The 22,444-nt window shown below is 42.2% G+C and overlaps 1 protein-coding gene across 4 annotated transcripts in view; it reads left to right on the forward strand.

Moving 5' to 3' along the window:
• The first annotated feature begins 20,812 nt into the window (after positions 1-20,812).
• Positions 20,813-22,444, forward strand: part of PCGF5 (polycomb group ring finger 5) — a 71,402-nt gene continuing 69,770 nt past the window's right edge. For 2 of the 4 annotated variants that reach the window (XM_047825237.1, XM_047825238.1), the window contains exon 1: positions 20,819-21,003. The gene's annotated coding sequence lies outside the window, so the exon portion shown is untranslated. Of the gene's footprint in view, positions 21,004-22,444 lie in introns of all 4 variants that reach the window. The other 2 variants (XM_047825236.1, XR_007145336.1) reach the window with 2 other exon arrangements.

A 22,444-nucleotide genomic window follows, 5' to 3' on the forward strand; every position in this document is an offset into this window, starting at 1 on the left:
GGCAAGGTCCCTACTATGTGCCAAGCAGCTTGCCCTGCATCAGACTGCATCTGAATAATTTACAGTTAATAGGAAAGGTACAGTATTAACATCTTGGCAGCCCTCATAACAAGCTTAACCAGAAATTGGCTTTTTAATCTTTTAATCTATAAACCAGTTCCACAAATATTTACAGAAGAACTTTTATGTGGCAGACTTTGTGCTCGTCACTGGGAAAAAAAGAGCGAACAGGGTGATCCCTGCCTTCAAGTAGCGTAACAGCAGAACTCTTAAAGAAAAGCGAGTTTGGTTAAAGGCAAATAGAGAGGTAGGCACAGTTTTCTGAAGCCTGTTCTGGGTTTTGTGAAAGACTTTTTTGTAGTGATGGCACCAATGGTTTATTGTGCTTCAGTCCCCTTCAAAACTGCACATCCAGGAAAGGGCGATGATTCTGTGAAAACCAGCACTGGACGTTGTAAATACAACTCTCAAGCTTGTCAGCTGTGATAGGGCTCATTTTTTTTAACCCCCCCAAACCAAAGAGAACATTTCTGAGGCCTTTGAGGGTTAACAGAGAGTGAAGGGAGGAAGGAATTAGGCAGAGTATGTTTCCTCGGACGTGGAAGAAATAACCTGAGATGGAGAAGGGGAGCTTGTATGGAGCTCTACACACTGAGCGGAGCAAACTTAGCTGTTTACCCACAGTGGCCCCTTCCTGGTGGTACTGCAAAGTTGGCTGGCCAGAGCACAGAGGACATTCACTGGACAAATGGAGAAGTGGGAGATAGCAATCAGACTAAACAAGAAGGCCTTGATACTGTCCTGTAAGGGATACTGACCTCTGATCTCATCTCCTACACCCTCCACCTCACTCTGTGATCGTGCCTCCGTGCCTTTGCACATGCTGTGCTGTCTGCCTGTTACACTCTTCCCCCAAGACACTCATATGGTTTAGTCCCTCACCTCATGTAGGTCTCTGCTCAGTGACCCTTGGCTGCAGTCCTCTGACCACCCTGTTTTAAACAGCACTCCTCTGCGGTCCCTCTCAGCTTTAGTTTTCTCTATAGCACTTAACTGCTATCTGACATTGTTTATTTGTTTATTGTCTGTTTCCTTCTACTTAAATGCAAGCTCCATGAGAACAGGCTCTTGGTCTGCCTCACCTTTCTATTTCCTGTGATGATAACAAGCCATGGCACATTGTAGAAGAATTATGTGGTGCATTTCCAGAAAGTGGGCTTTTAGCCCAAAAAGTGATTTTTCCTAAAAATCTTTTAAAGAGGGATTTTTTTGCAGCCTGCCATTTCATTGTATTCAATTTCAAGACTGCTCTGTGTGGGGAGAGGGTACAGTTAATTCTGATATTCTGTATCCTTCTACCAGAAGGTTGTGGGTTGGGGGGCCATTTGTGATTGAATTGTTTTTTGGTCTTTCACTGTTTTTTTTTTCTATTTCTAATTTTTTATTTTGACAAATTTGAACTCTACAGAAAATTTGCTACAGTCATTCAATGAATATCCATATACCTTTCACTTAGATTTATTGTTTAACATTTTGCCATATTGCTTTGTGTCTCTATATGCATATATTATTACAGTTCTCACTGAACTACTCAATGTTTAACAGTAGGTTGCAGATATGACCTTTGGCCTCTAAATGTTTCAGTTTGTATCTCCTCAAAAGGAGATACAGTTACCATGTTTAGGAAGGTAACATTGATACAATAGTAGTGTTACCTAATGTGCAGACCTGTCTCAATGATGTCTTTATAACAATATACATCTAACAACAGGAAGGAAGTCTTAATCCAGGAAACAGTCCTAAAACTATAATCTGTAATCACAGATTACATTTAGTTATGTAGTTTCTTTCATCTTTCTCAGTTTTCTTTGTTTTTCATGACATTGACATTTTTGAAAAGTACAGGCCATTTGTCTTATAAAATAAATGCCCCTTAGTATGGGCTTATTTTATATTTCCTCATGATTAGAGTCAGGTTATGCATTTCTGGCAGAAGTATTATGCAGGTGATCTCCTATCTCAGATCTCAGGACTCATATTCTCCTAAGTGTATCACCTCAGCAGGTACATTGACGTCAGGTGGTCTCATTACTGATGACATTAAATTTAATCACTTGGTTTAGGAAATGTCCAACAGAATTCTCCACTGTCAGGATACTGTTTTCCCTTTGTAATTTAGAAGTAATCTGCAGAGAGATAACTGTAAAACTATATATATATATATATATATATATATATATACACACACATATACGTATATGTATATATATACACGTATACGTGTATGTACATATATATACATATACATATATATACATATACATATATGTATATACATATATATACATATACATATATGTATATATACATATACATACATATATGTATATATCCTACTCCTCAAGAAACTTTCACCTAATGGTTTTAGGATCTCTGGAGATTCTTGCCTGAATCCATTACAACCGTGGTTGTTGCAAAATGGTGGTTCCTGACTCTTTCATTCCTTATATATTTATAAATCGTGAATTCTATTACACATTCCATTGTAAAGAAGAGCATCCACTTCACCCATTTGCTTATTTCCTTATTATAAGCATGGATTCATGCTTATTATACGCATTGATTTCCTTAAATTCAATGTGTGATAATTCATTACTGTCATTCATCTTGATGTTTGGATTGTCCTAGAAATGGCCTCACCGCATTGATCCCTCACATGTGGGGAGAGAAATACCTAATCACAGGAGTAAGAAATATTTTTAGTACATTCACAGTGCTTCTTAAATTTTAATTGCATACAAATCACCTAGGGCCCCAGATTCTGCATTCCTAGCAAGGTCCCTGGTCATGCTGATGATGATGGTCTGTGGACTACAGTTGTAGCAGTCTGTAGGCTGATCTGGAAGACTTTAAATACATCCTGCTCTCCCCATAAAATTCACCTCATTAGCATGGAAGAGACTGATCTTTTGAACAGTGTATGAGTTCTGGTAGGCATGGAGAGAGAGGAGGTACACCCCAGCTACTTGATTCCCAGAAATCATGATAATGTGAAACACTGTATTCCCACTCACATTTGCATTTCCCTAGAAATCCTGACCTTTCAGGAAGCTGTCTTCGGCTGGGATCCAACACCTGGGATCAGGGGACAATAGTGACAACGTTCATGGAGGATGTTTCTACCAGTGTTCTCCATTAGTCAGACCCAACTTTATTGATACCCAGGGAAGTTAGGCAGTTTGAACTCCCCTCCTCAAAAAATAAATATTTATTTATTTACTTATTTTGTTCCACAAGAGGTATGAGTTTTCTCTCATTGGAAGATTTCGATGGCTTTTGTTCAAATAATTTCCTTTTCCCCCTTTAAAGCCATTTTTAGATAGATTGTTGTTGGCACTCTGGCCCTTTGCAGTTTGCAACCACCCCATTCATAAACATTACAAATGTCCATGGAATTTTGTATTGCTTAGTCATATTGTCTAATCTGTTTACATTTTTTAAATCAGTAATCCTTTCTTCCCTTGGCATGATTTCATTTACCCATCTGTCATCTGACTTTTCTATTTCCCCTTATTTTCTTCTATTAAGAATGCATGGCATCTTCCTTAGAAGAAGAGAGCTTTACAGCTGAGGGGATCCCTCTGCGGAGGTTATAGAGGATGCGTCCGAAATCCGAGGCCATCTAGTGTTAGGGACTGAGTGTGTGTGCTGCTAATCACCGCTAGGGAGTGAGTGTGGAACCCATGGGCACATAGCAACTCATTTAACAGGATGCTGAGGATTACTAAAGTCAATGTTTTGTTTCTGACTGTATGTTTGTTTTAATCTCTGCCATTTGTATCTTCTGCTGTCTCTGGCATTTACATAGATAGCTGATAATAATAATAGAGTTGAGTAAAACTTGGGCAGTTTCTGGCTTAGGAATGATTCACAACTTCCTACATCCCAATTAGTGCTATTAGTGCCCACTTCCTTTCAGAAGGCCAGTCCCCACCTCCCCGCTAAAGGATGCAGGACACTCTTACCTTTATTGCAAAGAATCTGTCTGCTCCCAGAGCCTCCTTCTCTAAAAGAAAGTGCTACAGCTCTTGCGATCTTGTTCTTGGTCACGGCACATACTAACATGTCCATTGAATTAGGTGGGGCTACAGGGGGTTTTATTCCCCCTCTCTGAGTAACATATGTTATAGAGGGTGTTTAATATGGCCCCACTATGAAAACATTATGTCTAAAAGCTAACCTGAAAATCTCGTGAGATACACCAACAAGTAAGCAACTTTAGTGTTTTCTTTGTTAGAGGATGCAACCTGAAGATTTCTAGGATCAAACAGTATAATCGACTTAGCTTGGTGATAGATGGATTGCCCCACAGAGGGTCAGTGGTTGCTATAGAAGGTCAGGGCCAGAAGAACTGTGGTCTGTGCAGGCCACTTTCAGGGTATTCAGGGGCTTGGTCATGGCGGGTGCCAAGGCCCTGTGGAAAGCAGAGAGGCTGCGTCAGTGCCTCAAATGCTAGGCACCTGGTACCAATTAGACCACACCTGCTTTCTGCTGTTGGGTCTCTCCCTTCCTCCTGTGAGCTACTTATTTTTTTTAAGTAATTTATTTATTTTGAGAGAGAAACAGAGCAAGTGGGGGAGGGGGACAGAGAGAGGGAGAGAGAGAAACCCAAACAGGCTCTGCCGCATCAGTGTGGAGCCCAGTGCAGGGCTCGAACTCATAAACCATGAGGTCATGACCTGGGCTGAAATCAAGAGTCAAATGCTTAACTGACTGAGCCACCCAGTGCCCTTCTTGTGAGGTACTCTTAAAAAAACAAATCACTGAAAACCAGAAATGTTTCAGATTCTGACTCAGATCTCTGTGTATCTTTATAACCTCTGGAAACTGAATTCTGGTGATGGCAGTAAGTAGGAGAGAAGTTTCACCTCTTCTCTCCTTCAAATGTAGAGGAATATCTCATTCTAGCATTGAAAAATTCTCGGGTGAGCTGCTTCACACACATACAACACACACACACACACACACACACACACACACACACACACACACACAAAACCTCAGCAGGACGATGGCAGCATCCTTCACCATGTACAAAACAGTGTTTAACATGTAGGTACTGGGAAGTGCTTGTTAAATGATCCAAAGCAAAAAGGCCAATTGAGTGCCTTTTATTTCCATTTCCCATCTTATCAATTTTTTCAAAACATCATTTTAATTCCAACAAACTTGGATCCCTCATTATGTTTCTAATGTTGTATTTGAACGTTGCTTGAATGTCTGTCCCTGGCTGTTTAGGCGCACACATATGCATACACTGACTCTCTGTATCCAAACACAGAAATGCCTTAACTTAGTTGATGTGATTAGCTGGAGAAATTGGCTGTTAGGTTGAAGAATACCCTGGAAGTGAATATGTGCCTTTAATTTTACCCAAAAAGTCTTGCGATGATTTCTAGAGTGTTACTTTATGACCATGAGCTGCATGAATTTTACTTCCCATGTTGCTAGAGAGGTTATATAAATTCAGTCAACATTTACTGAGCATCTGCTAGGTTCACAGACCTGTGCTGGGCCCCGTCTGTCCATGCCTTCAGGTGTCCGTCTTACCTGACAGACTACATAAACACAAAACATTAAAACTCACACTAAACTAGTTAAATATCAGGTGCACAGGTTTCAGGAAACAGAGATTCCAACGAGGTAGAAAGGTTGGAAGAAGGAACAGTTTGGAAAGCTGTGTAATTGCCACTGGCCTTCATGGATGGTGAAAAGGAGGAGAAGGAGGGAGAGCATTCCATTTAGTGGCACATAGTGTAAGCAAAGGCTAGAGGTTGGCATTCACATTGTATTTGTGGGTCAGCGAGAGCTTGGTCCGGTTGTGGCGTAGAGGTTCTGTGTTGGAAAGAGCGGAGATAAGGTAGCGAAGCTTGTCTGGGTCCAGGTCCCAGGGGTATTATGCTGCCACAGAGCAGAGTAGTCTGGAACGTGGTTTCAGCAGCACCAGGACCTTCTCTGCTAGCTTCCGCCCTTGCCTCCATCAGTCCTCAGCTTTGTGATCCCGTTGTCCCACAAGCTCTGGGCCACTGCTTCTTCATCTGTAAAATGAGGGCAGTGATTTTATTTATCACGCAGGGTTGCTGTTGGGAGTAGAAGAAGTAATAGTCACACAAATTGCTTGGCACCGTTCTGGGTACTTGGTAGGGCTTATGACGTCATTAGTTCTTGGCAAGGGGAGAAGTAGTGGCAGCTATGCCTTAGAGAGCTGACTTTGATAGAGGATAAAGCTTTGGTACAGGACTGAAACTTGGAGGCTGGGTAGAATTGCCTCCCGCCTGGACGGAGTTGAAGATGGAATTTTAGAGCTGTCCCCACCATTTCCAGCCTCCACAGGAAGGCACAGGAAAGGGTACAGGGTGATGTGCTGTGCAAAGCCTTTCTGCTTCCACTGCATCTCCATTTCACAGATTTTAGGAATGATTATGCTTGCTCATCCTTCAAAAATGATTTGGTAAGAGTAATTGGCAATGTCCCTGAATCACTAACCACAGAGAACTCCTAATGCTGGTCAGTAGGCAGAAGTGAATCGTTGAGCCAGAGGTAACTGGAAGTTTATTTGCTTGCTCTTTTTTTGGTTAATATTTTATAGTGTGTACCCAGAGGCTGCTGTGCTGACAGGGATAAGATAGAGAATTGAATCTGAATAAATCAAAATGGAAAATAACTCTGAATATCCCTGTAAGAATTGCAGCGCCTAACTTCCATAACTCATGCATGCTAATTCTGCCTGTTGTATTTACACTTTGGGTGGACGAGAAAATGGAAGGCAGGCCTCTCTGTAAAGACGGGAATTCTGTTTCGGACCTTTCCTTGAAGCTTTTCTTTCTTCTAACCGTCAGGTTTTTAGCCTGAAGTAAGTTTAATTCATCTAGTCGGAGGTTTGCGTTTTTACTCAGCTTGTCTTTGTACAGGTATGAATAAGTTGCACTTTGGCCCTACCGTCATGGTGGCAAGTTGTATGAAAAAAATGTACAACATGAGCACTATGCTTCATGAAGAAACAGAATCTTCAAAGGGTAGCATTACAAAACATTTACATTTTTGCTTATCACAGTGAGTTTTACTTCCTAAGTGCTACTTGTCTATATTTTGATTCTGAATATTACAGATGGTCCCATCTATGGTTGGGAGTGCTCTTTTGTGCAATTTAAAAATGGATTCAGGAGTCAGGGCGTATAAATGTTGGTAGTTCGGGTACAGAGCTCCAAGTGTAATGCCCAGTGTGTACTGACATGTACAGTTGTTGATTAGTCTTGATGATATTTGTGCCTTACAAAAGAAAAGAGATAATCAGTTAAAATGAGTGTGACTGTACGTTTGAAGAAGCACATCTCTCTAGTTCTTTGCTCGTGCAGTCTTTAATATATACTACGCATATGTGTATACAAATACGTACATATGTGTATGTTTACGTATATACGTATCAAGTAATCTCTGTAACTGCTTAGCTCTGTATAGCACAGAGTAGTTCTATGCCAGGTATTTTAAGTATTAACCTATATCAGATTCCCTTGAACTGATCCAAAAGAATGTCTAGAATTAAGTACAGTATAACTTGGTTTTAAAATAAGCATATTTTAGCTTATATGCTTGGAAAGTCCGTTGATATAAGTGGGTATTCACTGCCCCTCCGTTTCTGTTTAGTCCAGCCAACCCTGTCTGGATCCCTCCCTTCCTTGTCTTCTTCAGCCCCCGGTGTGATCATCCTGACCCTTCTCTTAGCTCCTTCCTTCTACCCACTGTGTCCACAATCCTTTACCCTTTGGGCCGGTCCGTTTATCCATTTGTGCTGCTTCTCTACCACCATGGCTGTCTGCAAATCTGTACCGCTAGAAGTGTGTTATCCAATTCAACTGGGTTCTCAGTGCTGCTGGGTTTTGTTTTGGGTTTTTGTTTGTTTGTTTGTTTGTTTTGGTTTGGTTTTGGTTTTGGTTTTTTGTGGGAAGCGTTGTTTGTTTGTTTGTTTGTATTCTTCTTCTATATGTGCCTGGACAAATTGTCTCCCATTTCCTATAGCCGTGATCATAAACTCGATCAGTGTCCGTAAATTCTTTGACCCAGAGGTAGTTGAGCTGCGGTGCCCCCTTCTGGCGGAAACCTCCCTGGAGGAGGCTTCCCCTATGGCGTGTTAGTTGTGGTGCCGCTACCCCAGTCTCTGCCTGTGTCGTCATATGGCCTCCTCTGTGCGTCTGTGTCTGCACACGGCGTTCTCCCTGGGTTTCTCCTGCTCTTCCGAGGGCACCAGTCCTATTGGGTTACAGGCCCAACTACTCTGGTATGACCTCCTTGGAACTTCATTATGCCTTCAAAGACTTCACTTCCTAATAAAGCCACATACGCAGGTACCCCGGTCAGGACTTCAACATGTCTTTTTGAGGCACACAGTTCAACCTATAACAGGCATTTAGAATAAATGTGTGTAATATTTAACATGTATCCTTAACATGTGTGTTAAGGGTTTGTGTTTAATGTGGCATTTAAAGATCACGAAGTCAGGAAACAAGGTACAGAAGTGTGAAGCATTCACACCGGTGTTGGGTATGGGCGTTGTAGTATCATACAACTTTTAACTTTTAAAACTTTTTTTAACTTTTAAAACGAATTCTATTTATTCAATTTTATCAATGACTAGTTTCTTGTTGGATACTTCTAACGTGAATTAACTTACATAACGTAAAGTCTTCATGCAAGCATTCATGCCTATGCATATAAGTTCAGTTTCTAATTACAGAAATTCTTTCTTTTTCTAGCAGAAATGAGTACTCCACTTAAAACTTCAGACTTCACTGGTTAAAAAAAATGATTAAAAAATAAATTGTTCAGGAAATACTGTAAAGGAAATGGTGATCTACTAATTTATAATTATCAAGTTCCAATTAACCTCGTCAGTATTTGTGATAAGCATTATCCTTCCAAAATTTTTAGGAAGTGAAATACCACTGTAAGTTGTTCAAATCAAGAACAACAATTCTTGACAAAACTTACCTTTGAAAAACGTTAAGTGAACCCAATTTGACAATAAATTATATAAAGAGAGAGAGAGAGAGAGCGCACAAGTCGGGGAGGGGCAGAGAGAGAAGGAGACACAGAGTCCGAAGCAGGCTCCAGGCTCTGAGGTGTCAGCACAGAGCCTGACATGAGGCTTGAACCCACAAACCGTGAGATCATGACTTGAGCCTAGGAGCCCGATCTGATATCTCTGATAAGAGAGTTCTGTGTTCTATATTCATCGGCCTCTTTTCTGTGTGACCACCATTCAGCCTTATTTATGATGTTCTGCTTCTGCACAATCTGCTATTGTAATGATGAAAAAAGAGGGACAGGTTGCCTTTAATAAAAAGAGTAATTTTCTTATTGGGGAAGAAAAAAAAAGCGTTACGTGAATACATGTAACTACCTCTTTTCTTCTGATTTTTCTGCAGTTTTCTTAATTTAGTAAATTAAAATGCCAGTATTCAAATGATCCAATAGCAAAGCCTCCTCTTGTAATTCAGCAGTACAGTAGTGAATGGACCTCAGTTGTGATGACTTACGGGAAAAGTACTTTAAACTCTTTTACCCTTTTCGCAGATTCTTCTTGATTTGCCTGTAACAGTCATCCAAAAAAGCTAGAAGGGGAGAATATCATCTTGACCTATCAATTGCATCATAGGAATAGAAGCATCCCTCCTTCTCCTTAGGTTGTCAGGCCAGATCTAGTTCCCACAGTATCCTCATTTTAAATGTGCCCTCTCAGGCTGCCTGGGTGGCTCAGTTGGTTAAGCTACCGACTCTTGATTTTGGTTCAGGTCATGCTGTCATGGTTCATTAGATCGAGCCCTGCCTGGGGCTCTGCACTGACAGCATGGAGCCTGCTTGGATTCTCTCTCTCCCTCTCTCTCTGCCCCTCCCTATGCACATGCACACTTTCTCTCTCTCTCTCTCAAAATAAATAAACATTTAAAATAATAGTAAATAAATGTGCCCTCTCTCATTGGAGCTGCTGTTCTTCGAAGGAGATGGGATGGTGAACTCTTCCCACCCGGTCCTTCGTGGCCTCTTCTCAGACCAGGATCCAGGCTGCCAAAGCTGGCCACAGGGAGGCTGGCGGTGACATACACACACATTGCAGTGTGACTTGCCCAGGTCAGGCTAGCTTGCAGCACTGTCTCTAAGTATGTAAGCAGATAGCTTACCCCTTGAAGCCCTGTGTTTTCTCTTAAATCAGCACTCTAGAATCTCAGGTAAAATGGGAAAATATTTAAAAAAAATTTTTTTTAACGTTTATTTATTTTTGAGACAGAGAGAGACAGAGCATGAACGGGGGAGGGGCAGAGAGAGAGGGAGACACAGAATCCGAAGCAGGCTCCAGGCTCTGAGCTATCAGCCCAGAGCCCGACGCGGGGCTCGAACTCCCAGACCGCGAGATCGTGACCTGAGCTGAAGTTGGACGCCCAACCGACTGAGCCACCCAGGCGCCCCTTAAATATTTTTTATTTAGGGGCGCCTGGGTGGCGCAGTCGGTTAAGCGTCCGACTTCAGCCAGGTCACGATCTCGCGGTCCGTGAGTTCGAGCCCCGCGTCGGGCTCTGGGCTGATGGCTCGGAGCCTGGAGCCTGTTTCCGATTCTGTGTCTCCCTCTCTCTCTGCCCCTCCCCCGTTCATGCTTTGTCTCCTTCTGTCCCAAAAATAAATAAAAACGTTGAAAAAAAAATTTAAAAAAAAAAAAAAAAAAAAAAAAAAAAAAATAAATAAATAAATAAATATTTTTTATTTAAATGCCACTGGGACTATATGGTGTCTTTAAGTCAGAGGTGAGAGACTAAGTCTGCTCTTCAGCAAACAGGACAGAATGTGTTTATTTAATATTCTTTTTCTCTTTGTTGGTAGATTTTCTCCACTGTGACATAGGAGAAAGATCAGATTATGATAAACCTTTAAACTAAAAAACAATTTTTTTTTTGTTTTTTGAGAGAGAGAGTGAGAGAGCGCGTGCACATGAGCGGGGGAGGGACAGAGAGAGAGAGAGAGAGAGGGAGACACAGAATCTGAAGCAGGCTCCAGGCTCTGAGCTGTCAGTACAGAGCCCGACACAGGGCTTGAACCCAGGAGCCATGAGATCATGACCTGAGCCAAAGTCGGATACTTAGCCGACTGAACCACACAGGTGCCCCATGATTATGGTAAACCTTTACAAAGAATGAAAGATAGTTTCTAACTCTCTGAGCTGTTGATGGTGGTGGTGTTGGTGGTGATGAAGATGATGATACTACCACCATCTTTTGGTAGTTAAGCCACTGCATTCTACTCACTGCCTGGAAAATAGAAATCATAACATTAAAATGTTACACTAAAACAAGAGCTTATTGGAATTGTAAACATTATCAACCCTGGGACACAGAAGAATTTTAACTGCTATCCTCTATACATATTCACAGATATATGCTCTAGGTCAGGAATTGGCAAACAATAGTCCCAAAGGCCAAATCTGGCTTGCTGCCTGTTTTTTTTTTTTTTTTAAGTTTATTTATTTATTTTGAGGGACACAGAGACAGCAGTGAGGGACACAGACACAGTGAATGGGGGAGGGGCAGAGACAGGGAGAGATTGAAAATCCTAAGCAGGCTCCACGCTGTCAGCGCAGAGCCTGATGTGGGGCTCGAACTCACAGACCTCGAGATCATTACCTGAATCCAAACCAAGAGTCAGTCGCTTGACTGACAGAGCCACCCAGGTGCCCCTGCTGCTTGTTTCTTAAATAAAGTTTTATTAGAACATAGCTACAGCCATTCATTTGCATATTGTTTTTGGCAGCTTTTACCCTATATAGGCAGAGTGGCATTACAACAGAAACTATGTAGTCCACAAAGCCTAAAATACCTGCCATCTTGTCCATTGCAGATAAAATTTGCCAACCTCTGCTCTAGGTAATGCTTCCAAAGGGTCATTAGAGATCATGTAGCCCAAGTCTAGAGCAGTTTTATAGATGGGCAGATCAAGGCTCATGAAGTGATTTGCCAAGGGTCTTAACTATTTGCTGTGATTTACTTTTTCTTTTTTAAAAAAAAAAATTTTTTTTTTCAACGTTTATTTATTTTTGGGACAGAGAGAGACAGAGCATGAACGGGGGAGGGGCAGAAAGAGAGGGAGACACAGAATCGGAAACAGGCTCCAGGCTCTGAGCCATCAGCCCAGAGCCCGACGCGGGGCTCGAACTCCCGGACCGCGAGATCGTGACCTGGCTGAAGTCGGACGCTTAACCGACTGTGCCACCCAGGCGCCCCTACTTTTTCTTTTTAAAAAAACAAAGATTTTTTTCCCCTAACATTTTTTTATTGTGGCAAAATATACATAACAAATTTTACCATTTTAACCATATTTAAGTGCACAGTTCAGTGGCATTAGATACATTCATATTGTTGTGTGGCCATCTCCATCATCCATCTGCAGAACTTTTTCTTTAAAAAAAATTTTTTTAATGTTTATTTATTTTTGAGACAGAGAGAGACAGAGCATGAACGGGGGAGGGTCAGAGAGAGAGGGAGACACAGAATCCGAAGCAGGCTCCAGGCTCTGAGCCTGGTGTCAGCACAGAGCCTGATGTGGGGCTCAAACTCAAGGACCACGAGATCATGACCTGAGCTGAAGTCAGACGCTTAACCGACTGAGCCACCCAGGCACCCCCAAGCATCAGTAGTCTTTAACGTTTATTTATTTTTGAGACAGAGAGAGACAGAGCATGAACAGGGGAGGAGCAGACAGAGAGGGAGACACAGAATCTGAAACAGGCTCCAAGCTCTGAGCTGCCAGCACAGAGCCCGACGCGGGGCTCGAACCCACGGACCGTGAGATCATGACCTGAGCTGAAGTCGGATGCTTAATCGACTGAGCCACCCAGGCGCCCCTGCAGAACTTTTTCACCATCCTAAACTGCAACTCTGTCCCTATTAACCTAACTCTCCCCTCCCCTTCCCCCTAGTCCCTGGCAACCACCACAGTACTTTGTGTCTCTATGAATTTGACTACTCTAGATACTTCATATGAGTAGAATCATATAATAGTTGTCCGTTTGTGACTGGGTCATCTATAACTTTTTTTAATTGAAGGAAATGTGCTTTACAGAAACAAGAAAATTCTATCCTTACCCCTTACTTGACTTGGCCCAGGGTAAGCTGGCCAACCTTACTTCATGTCCCCAACTCTAAAATGGCACCTTTTAAGAGATATCTATGAAGAATTTAATACGATGTCATTCATGGTATTAGTCAGTTACAGTAAAAAAGAAAGATCTTAAACTTTACAGTGGAATAGTCACAAATATTAATTTTACAGTTCAAGTATTTGTTTTCAGAATTTTGGTATAGGAGAACACAAGTGCATACTTAGAGAAAGTAACTTTGTGGGCATTGGAATCAGGGCCAAAGATGAAGGGTGGTAATTCAGGTCTTAGGAACCACTGCTGGGTAGGATCAGAGCATGCTTCTCTGGTGACTGTTTCAGAGTTTGCCAGATTCAGTGTCTCCCTATCCTAGACAGAGCTGTCTACACACAGGTCACATCTTGCCCTTTGTTCATCATCCTTTGTCTATTTACATAAAGTTACCCCAGATGAGATAAACTATAATTGATTTTTAGTTTACTAACTGTCACATTTCAGTTCTGCCTCCCTAAGACTATATGCAGATCACTCAGTTGGAATTTTGAGTGTTCATAACACTCTTCAGACTTCTGTGCACATCCTATTTCTTGATTTCATCTTGAGTAGTAGAAGCTGTGAGTTTCATATTTTACTCATTTGCCGCTTAGAGAGTAAGCTTGTTTTAAAATTCTTCCAGGGCAAGGAAGGGCAACTAGCAGGAAAGTTAGGTGACTGAAAAGCAAATAAATTGTACAAGGCATTTGTTCAAAGTATTTGTTTGTCATCAGGCCTTAAATTCTGTCTTCTGTTTTACTGTTGTTTTGTCTAAATAGCAAGGAAGCGTATAGATCTGAAATTCTTAAACTTAAGTCAGCATTTTCTTGCTTACTAAGTGCATTGCTTGAATTGTCTCCTATAATCCCCTTAAAAACTCCTAAAATGTGTGCTTTTATTATATCCATTTAAGTCATGGGAAAGCTGAGACACAGAATAGTTCTTTGCCCTATGACATATAGCCAGGAAGAGACTGTGCCAAAATTTGAACACTGGCACTCTTGAGTGCGAAGTCAGATTTCACTTATTTGCTTGTTCATTTGTCCATTCATTTATTCAACAAATATTTAAGGAGAGCCTGTTATGTGTTAGACTTGATTTAAGGGCTACAGCAGTCATGATAAAAAGTCTTGCTCTCATGGAGCTTATGCTGTTAACCACTTTGCTGTGAACCATCTTGCATTCTCCTTCATCATCTAGTCTAAGATGCTTAGATGCTGGTGCTTTTTTCAGCTTCTCATCAAGAAGATATCAGGAAGTTTTGGTAACTGGTAGAAGCTTTTCCAGTCAGCTAGTATAACCCATTTCAACAGCCAGAAATTAAGAAACCATTGAAGACAAATGTATCATTTCTTTCTTCTTGAACTATCACAAGTTATCATGGCTTCTGAGACTGTTGTGGGGTTTATCACCCGGAAGGTAAAGAATTAAGAATATCTAATAGCTAATGTCCCCTTGCTTTAATTTAGGCCAGTGTTCTCTTATCTTCCTGCACACCTGAACACAAAGTAATCGGCATCTTAGTCATTAATTCTGAATAGTTGAAGACATTGTGAACATACCAATTTGCCTTTTGTTTTCAAGAGTGTTTTTGTTTTTGATCCAAGACAGAATTGTGTGAAGTACAAGAGAGAAGGTTGTTTTTGGTGGTTTGCTTTCCTCCTCTTGCAGTTAGGCTTTCCTTCCTCCTACTGGTTCCCCCACCTCCCAGCCAGCAAAGTGTTACAGTTAATATCCTGCTAAAGTGTTAAGTAATAACTAAAGCCTCCTGTCCTTCCCTGGCCTTTCTCCCTTCCTATGGCCTTTCTCCCTTCTACTAATCCTGGTGAGCTGGGAACCCATAGCTTAAGAGGTGGCTCATAAGAGCCTAACTGTGACCCCCTCCCCCCTGATATTTTGCATTTTAGTGGAAAACCTTAAATTTCTGCTACCCCTTCATTTGAGGGGAGTGAATAAAGATTTAACACATACCTCTGAGATGTTCAACTAACCCAAATTATTAAACATTTGGGGATTTAGTTTTCTTTGTCACTGAATTGCTTAGTGTGAAATATTTAGGGTTTCCCGTCTTGTTTTTAAGCATTGGGTGGGAGAAATACTGAGTTCAGAGGAAGGAATACTTTGTGGCCATTGCGTGCCTTACTTTATGCTGTGTCCTAGATCCGTTGCTTTGCCTGAAGTGTCTCATTCATCCTACAAACATTCTTTGGATATATCTCAGCATCAGGACCTCTGCTGGGTGGGACAAGATTACTAGGTACCGTTCAGTGCTGGTGGCCCACAAGATTACCACTTATACCTTTCATGTTTATAGTCCTTTATGGTTTATAATTTAAAAAACATTTCTCACTTACCATCTCATTTAATCTTCTATATGCTCATTATAATAACACAGAAGTATATAAAGAAAATAATCTTCCCTGTAGACCAGTGATTAAGATGATAATATTAATCGTAGTTTTTATAGGAGGAAAATGAAGCCAAGGGAAGTTAAGTGACTTGCCCTGACCGAAAATCAAGTTCTCTTATTAGGTCTAGTGTCCCTTCCTCCAAACCACAGCTACCTGTAAAATAAGGACTTTTTCAAATCATGTGCCTAGTCTCCTCTGGTATTTGAGTGTTTATATCACTAAATTTTCATATTGCATTTGCCCCATTTGAATTTCACATCTTTTTTTGGTAGGGCTTTTTTTCTAACTTTTCTATAATCATTCCTAACTTAGAATCATCTACATTCAGATTTGATGGAATATTCTTAGTTTCTGCATGTCAGTCACTTGTCCATTTATAATCCTCGGGGATTTAATCTGACCTCCCAAAATAACAGTTGTGGTTTTGTCATGATGTTTTAAAATATCCATAGCCCTGATGATTGGAGTAAATGCAGCTTTTCCTTATAGTCTGTACCTATTTTAGCTACATCTCTGTTCTTCCAGTATAAATGGAACTTGCTCTAGCCAACTGTTGAAATCGCAGTAAAGAAAATACAGCTAGTTTTTTCTGCCTCTCAAAAGAGGAAAAAAACAAGTTGTGTTGGTCTGTCTCTTTAGCATAGTGTATTTAAGGCACTTTAAAATATTTAGCTAGTTGCACTGTGTTTCACAGACTAATCTTGTCCCTATACCTAATGCTATTTATTTGTACTCACTTTTAGCATATTGACTTAATTTCCCTTTTTTTTCTGGCTTTCTCATTTATTTTTCATATCCATAGCTTTTGGTATTTTGCCTTGCTGTATTTATTACTGGTAGAGTCATAAGCATGTAGGACTAGTTTCTTGACCTCCAATAGCAGTGCCTCTTTCAGCTGGAGTTTTTGTCATTTAACACCTTATTAATAAGTTTGGTGTATTTGCTCCCTACTTGTTTCTTGTGGATAAGTCTCTGTTGCCTGTTGTGATTTCATTTAGTAGTCCTAGATGGCAGGGATTATGCCTAACATATCTTTGGAAAGGTCCCTCCAGGAAGAAACCAGAGAAAGAGTACACAGAATAGGTCTTAGAGTGCCTACAAATATTCAGCTTTCAGTCAGTGTTTATTTGAATGCTTACCATTTGCCATCCATAGTGCTAGTGAAGCACAGTCGAGCAGTGGATCCAGAAGGGGGCTCAGCCGCGTCAACCAGGTAACCCAAGACAGTGTGATATGAGACTTGAGAGAATAAGCTGAGTTGTCATGTAGGTACGCAGTGTATGTATATCATGGAAGTTCTTCAGCACCTTCAGGGTGTCTTGGAAAGTGGCCTTTGAGATTTCCTGATACCTAAAGGATAAACAAGGGCTGACAGATTTAGCAAGAGTGGGGAGGGGTGAGGGAACTGGGACAGGATGTAGTTCGAAGGTAAAAATGTTCATTAGGGCTGCAGCCTAGACTTCAAGGGAGAGGCTGTAGAAGGAATGGGAATCTGGGATGGGTTTATTAAGTGTTTGGGTCGTTAGCCTAAGAAGAGAGTTGTGTTTTTTCTTTGTTTTTTTTTTTTTAACTGGGGAGCAACACGATCCGATTTGTAGTTAGAGAGTCCTCTGGTTATGCTGTGGAGAAGGGTTTGACAGACAAGAGCCATAGCTTTCTAAGAGTTCGTTGAAGTGATGGAAGGTAGACATGGTAGTAATCTCAACCAGGGTAAGTGGAAGGATTCAAAGGCATTTAGTAGAGAGAGTCCTTGACAATTATTGATCATAAGGGAGGGCTGCATTAACAGGAAAAGAGACGTGGTTGAGGGGGATTGGAAGGCCTTCAGTTCTGTTCCCCTCTCATTCCACTGTCACTGATTTTAGGTAATCATAGATTTTGAGCTGTAATATCCATGGTTATAAAATAAATACATTTTATTTTATATGTCCCATTTATTTTATTTTATTTTATTTTTATTTGTTATTTTTATTTATTATTTATTTTATTTTAAATGTCCCAAGGGGCATTCAATTTGAATATTTCCTAAAATCTCTGTAGGAAGACTTTTAGATTACAGAGGATAGTTTTATGTTAGAGATATTCTGTATAAAACGATTAAATAGCATACTTAGGTAGATAAAATAATTTACAATAATGAAAAAGCCATCTTATTTAATATCCCAGGGGAAATGTAAATAAAGTTCTAACCCGATTTTTAAACATTATGCTATTAAACATCAGTTCATTGATAATATATTTATTAGCCAAGGACAGAATGTGAACTTTTCAGTATAGAATTACTTATCCATTACCAGGCCTTGACTGAAATAAAAATCTAGACATAAAATATAAAGTAATGAAAACATTTGTCAGATATACAGGTACCTCCAAATAGTTCCAAGAGTTATCAGGAGCCGTTTGTGGTTCCCTGGAAGAGTCTGGATCAATGATGAAATGAAGCAAGTTATTGCTTTGGGATGATGCTTCTTTGATAGGAGATCACCAGTGGCAGTTCCTCCTGCATGCCATATCAGCAGTAATTCCCCTCTCTCCCTTCATCCATTCTTCTCTCCCTTTGTTCCTTATTTTCTTGTAAGCTCATTTGTTTCTTACCAAACCTCCCCTAAAATCCCGGACTTAGGAAATTCCCTTTGAGAGATGTAAATGATATCGGTACCTTTGTTTAGGTGTTGGCTTTACCAAAAGCAGGTCTGTGATTACGAACTTGCCACTTCCCAGGATCTTGGTTTCTACGTTTGTAAAATGAGAAAGCTGAAGTAGATTAGTGATAAGGGGACTCTCAGCGATGATTCTTTTATCTGCCTTCCCCCCCGCCCCCAGTCCTGTATATCCAATTGCTTCCAGGCCTTTGTTTATTTGAGGGTCTACTGGTACTTGAGATTTGTTATCAGAGCACCTGCTCACATGGAAGCTTCTGTGGTTTGTTCCAACCCCATGTCAGAACCAAAGAACTAAGAGGTAAGTTACTGGCAAGTGTTCCCAGGGAAGAAAAGGAAACAGCCACCGAAAGTCCTATGTTTAGATGCTCAGAACCTACACCTAGGTCAGGAAACTTGTCTCTTTGTAACATTCTCTCTTACCATTTCTTTTGATACTAATTTTTTTAACCAGACAAATGTTTGAGGTTTTTTCTTATTTTTTTCACATGTGCATTTTTTTTTCTTGGGCTGGGAAAGGTGGGTGGTTGCTGAAGAAGGGAAAGGAGGCACCACCGAGCATTTTACTACATCTTGTGCTACCTCTGGGTACACAAGGCACAGATTTCCTTACCAAGGTTGTAATTCTTTGTTACCCCCAAGCCCACCATTTGTGGTTCTGATTGTGGCAATGCCACCTCTACATCCGTGTTCAGATACTGCTCTAGCATGTTCATCATCCCTCTTCCATTGCTAATAGAAGCCTTCCTAATATCCATCCTCAAGCTCATTTCCTCAGGGAATGCTGATTAACCCCACTTACTATTGACCACCAATTGCATTTAAGCCCCCCTGGACCTTCTGTAAGTGGTGTGTGTGTATGTGTGTGTGTGTATATATATATATATATATATACACACACACACATATATATATATATATACACCTATATATGTATATACACACACACATATATATACACATATATGTATACATATACATATGCATACATATACATACATATACAAGTGCATATACATATATGTATACATATATGTGTGTATATGTGTGTGTGTATATATACATTTTCCATTACATGTTTTACACGCACTTGAAATAGGGCGACTTTTCACATATTCATCTGTTTTGTCTCTAGGATGAAAGATTTGAAAGTAATCCTTCCACTCTAAAGTCATTTGACCAATGTACACATTGTGATTGCTGTGACTTATTGAAGTTGATCTTAGCATGGAAATTGGCATATATATTTTAGGTTCTTATAAGGATGATAAAAATGTCATTGAAAGCTGTTTGAGAAAATGTATTGCTCCTGCTGTAATATTAACAGTGGTATTTTTTAAATGTTATGTCCACTCTACATAAGTTTTATGATAAATTGGATATTTTTAAAAGCTGTCTTTGTCTACTTGTTTGGTGTATTCACATTTGAAATAGATCTTTGAACACCTGTATGGTTGCTGGACCGGTGGTTGTTGGGTTTGTTGGCCACTAGAACCATTTCCACAGTCTGTCCCTCTGGTGATAAGGAAGGTTACTCCTGTCAACAGGAGATCAAACAAATAACTTTGCATTAATCGCCCCCCCCAACTGTCAGTTCCCTAGCCCCCACTGCTCTCACTTCTGCAGAAGCAAAGATGATGTAATTGCAACACCTTTCCCTCTTATGCACAAATTGAAGCCACCTTTGCTGATTACCTTTGGGATGTTCACTTTGACTTTTGTTTTACTGGTGGAGACCACACGGATTTGCCTGCCACCGTAGGATTACTGGGTTGCAGTCTTCTAAGAAGCAAAGAACCAGGTCTAATTTAATGTTTAGCAAAAGAGTGGTTGTAGAAGAAATTTGTTAAATTTTTGGAGTGCAGTGGAATAGGATTGAATGACTTTAAGGAATCCTTTAATGCATGGTTTTGAATACATTTTTGCAGTAAGTGGTCTCTTGCAGGTCTCAAAGCCACTAGGAAGAGAACTGGGGTTTTTGTTTGTTTTGAACCTTGAAAATAGTAGTAACTCTTTACCTTTCTGCTAATACCCCCACCCCCACCGCGCTCCTTGCTCAGTTGTCCACGATCCCCACCCCACAGTAGTAAGTTCGTTAGTGATTTTTACATTAGGTGTAAATCAAGGAATGTCTTCGTCCCCGCTGCTGCGCAGGTGGGACTGGCTTGGGGAAGACGCAGTTGAGTAGACAGTTTCACAGGGTGACTCATTATCAGCACTGACCGTTGCTTTTAAACGCACCAGGGAAAATGTACCAGACATTGTTATGATGAAAACAACCGGGAGGGGTGGCGAGAAGAAGAACCGAGATGAAATTTGGCCAAGGCTGCGAGTCGCGCTGAAGCCAAGGAGGCCAGGGCGGGCGGCAGGCCTCAGCACCTGCGAGGAGCGCGGGCAGGCGGGCGTGGCCTGCGGGCGTGGCGCCGGGGGCGTGGCCGGCCGGCGGCGCCGGCGGTTGGAAGGGGGTGGAGTTGCCCTTGGAGGCGGCACCGGCTCTGGGCCCCGAGGCCCGCCGCGCCCTATCGGGCCCGAGCCGAGTGGCCCCGCGGAGCCGGCGCGCTCCCGCCTGCAGGGGGAGGGCGGACGGGGCGCGGGGACCGGCCAGGCCGCGGCGGGCGCTGTTTCTCTTTCACTTTCCTTCCCTCTGAGGCCGGCGCGCTGGCGGGCGAGGAGCGGCGGCGGCGGCGGCGGCGGCCGCGGGGTAGGTACCGGGCGGGCTTGAGAGCGGCCGAGGGGCCCCGGCCGCCCCCGCGCTCCCTGCCCAAGTTTGCGCCCGGGGCGGGAGCGGCACCTCCAGGCACCTGCCGCGGCCGGCCTCGCCTGGAGCCGGGAGTCTCTCGCAGCCGGGGGCGGGGTGTCCGGCCAGGGTCTGGGGGCTTCGGGGCCGCGTCCTGGCCTCGGGCGCGGAGAGGGCGGCGAGCTGCCGGCGCTCGGCCCCGGGAGAGGCGGCGCGTCTTCCCCGGCGCAGCCCCGGCCCGGCCCGAGCGGCGCGTCCTCCGGGCCCGGGCCCGCGCACCTGCCAGGCGGGCGGGGCGGACTTGTGCTTGGACCGCCCCGGGCCGTGCTGCCGGGTCCCGCCGGAGGACGCGGAAAAGTTCCCTTCCTCCCCGTCACTGCAAATACTTGCTTCCTTTAACCGTCGTGGTGACAGGACTCTGTGGCTCGGGACCGTGCATTTCCTCTTTCAGAAGACTTTCTCTTAACTTTGGAGCTTCCTGGCAAACCTGTGGACAAGGCAGGGCCCTTAGTCCCAATGTGTACAAGGAGAAGCCGAAACCCAGGCACGGATATTAAATGCCTTGCAGAAGGTCATAAAGGGCCGCAGACCAGACCCCCCCCCCCCCCGCCCCGGCCGGCTGTTATTTATGCTCCTTTTGTGTTACACTCTCGACACAGTTCTCCTGAGCGGTTAGGATGACACCCCCAGAACGTGTACCGTGCACATTCTTAATGGCGATGTGTCAATGGAGTGATGCCTTTTACCTCTCCCATTGCTTTATACTCACCTGTGAGTTAACCGCTAAGATAGGAGAAAAGTTCCTGTTCATAGGATTCACTTAGGAAATCAGTACCTTCCTTCATGCTGTTTTCTCCTAGAACACATTTGTTTGTAAGAAACCTTTAAAACTTTTTCTCCAGCAACTCCACGGACCAGCCAACTGTGCTAAACATTTCTGGGAAAAAAGTTAATGACGTTCAGTTCTTATTGTGTGCTAGCTTTATGTATCTGGTCTTATTTAATCCTTACCACTGTAGGGCGCGCGCACTCTTTTCATTAATAGTTTAAAAACTGAGATTTAGAGAGGATAAATAACATTGCCCATGTTATACATTTACTAAATGTGACCAGTTTCTATCAAAGAATTTGCAGTCTAATACAGGAGATAAAGAATGAATGGAACTATAAATTAAAAGAAAGATGTAATAGGAGAGCAGTAAGGGTTAAACCCGAGAAGAGAGTACACTGAGCATAACTTTGGAGAAGGGTTTCCAAGGATACAGGTAGGATTTAGAGGAGAGGAAGGGCTTGTTGGACGGTGGGTATATAGAGCCTGCAAAATGGACTATGAGAGATCCTTTCACTTTGCCTGAAGAAAAGTGTTGAAGGGTATGCTAAGGTCAGCCTGTGAAGGTCTTGTATG

Source organism: Prionailurus viverrinus, chromosome D2 (genome assembly GCF_022837055.1).
Source record: "Prionailurus viverrinus isolate Anna chromosome D2, UM_Priviv_1.0, whole genome shotgun sequence".
NCBI lineage: Eukaryota > Metazoa > Chordata > Mammalia > Carnivora > Felidae > Prionailurus > Prionailurus viverrinus.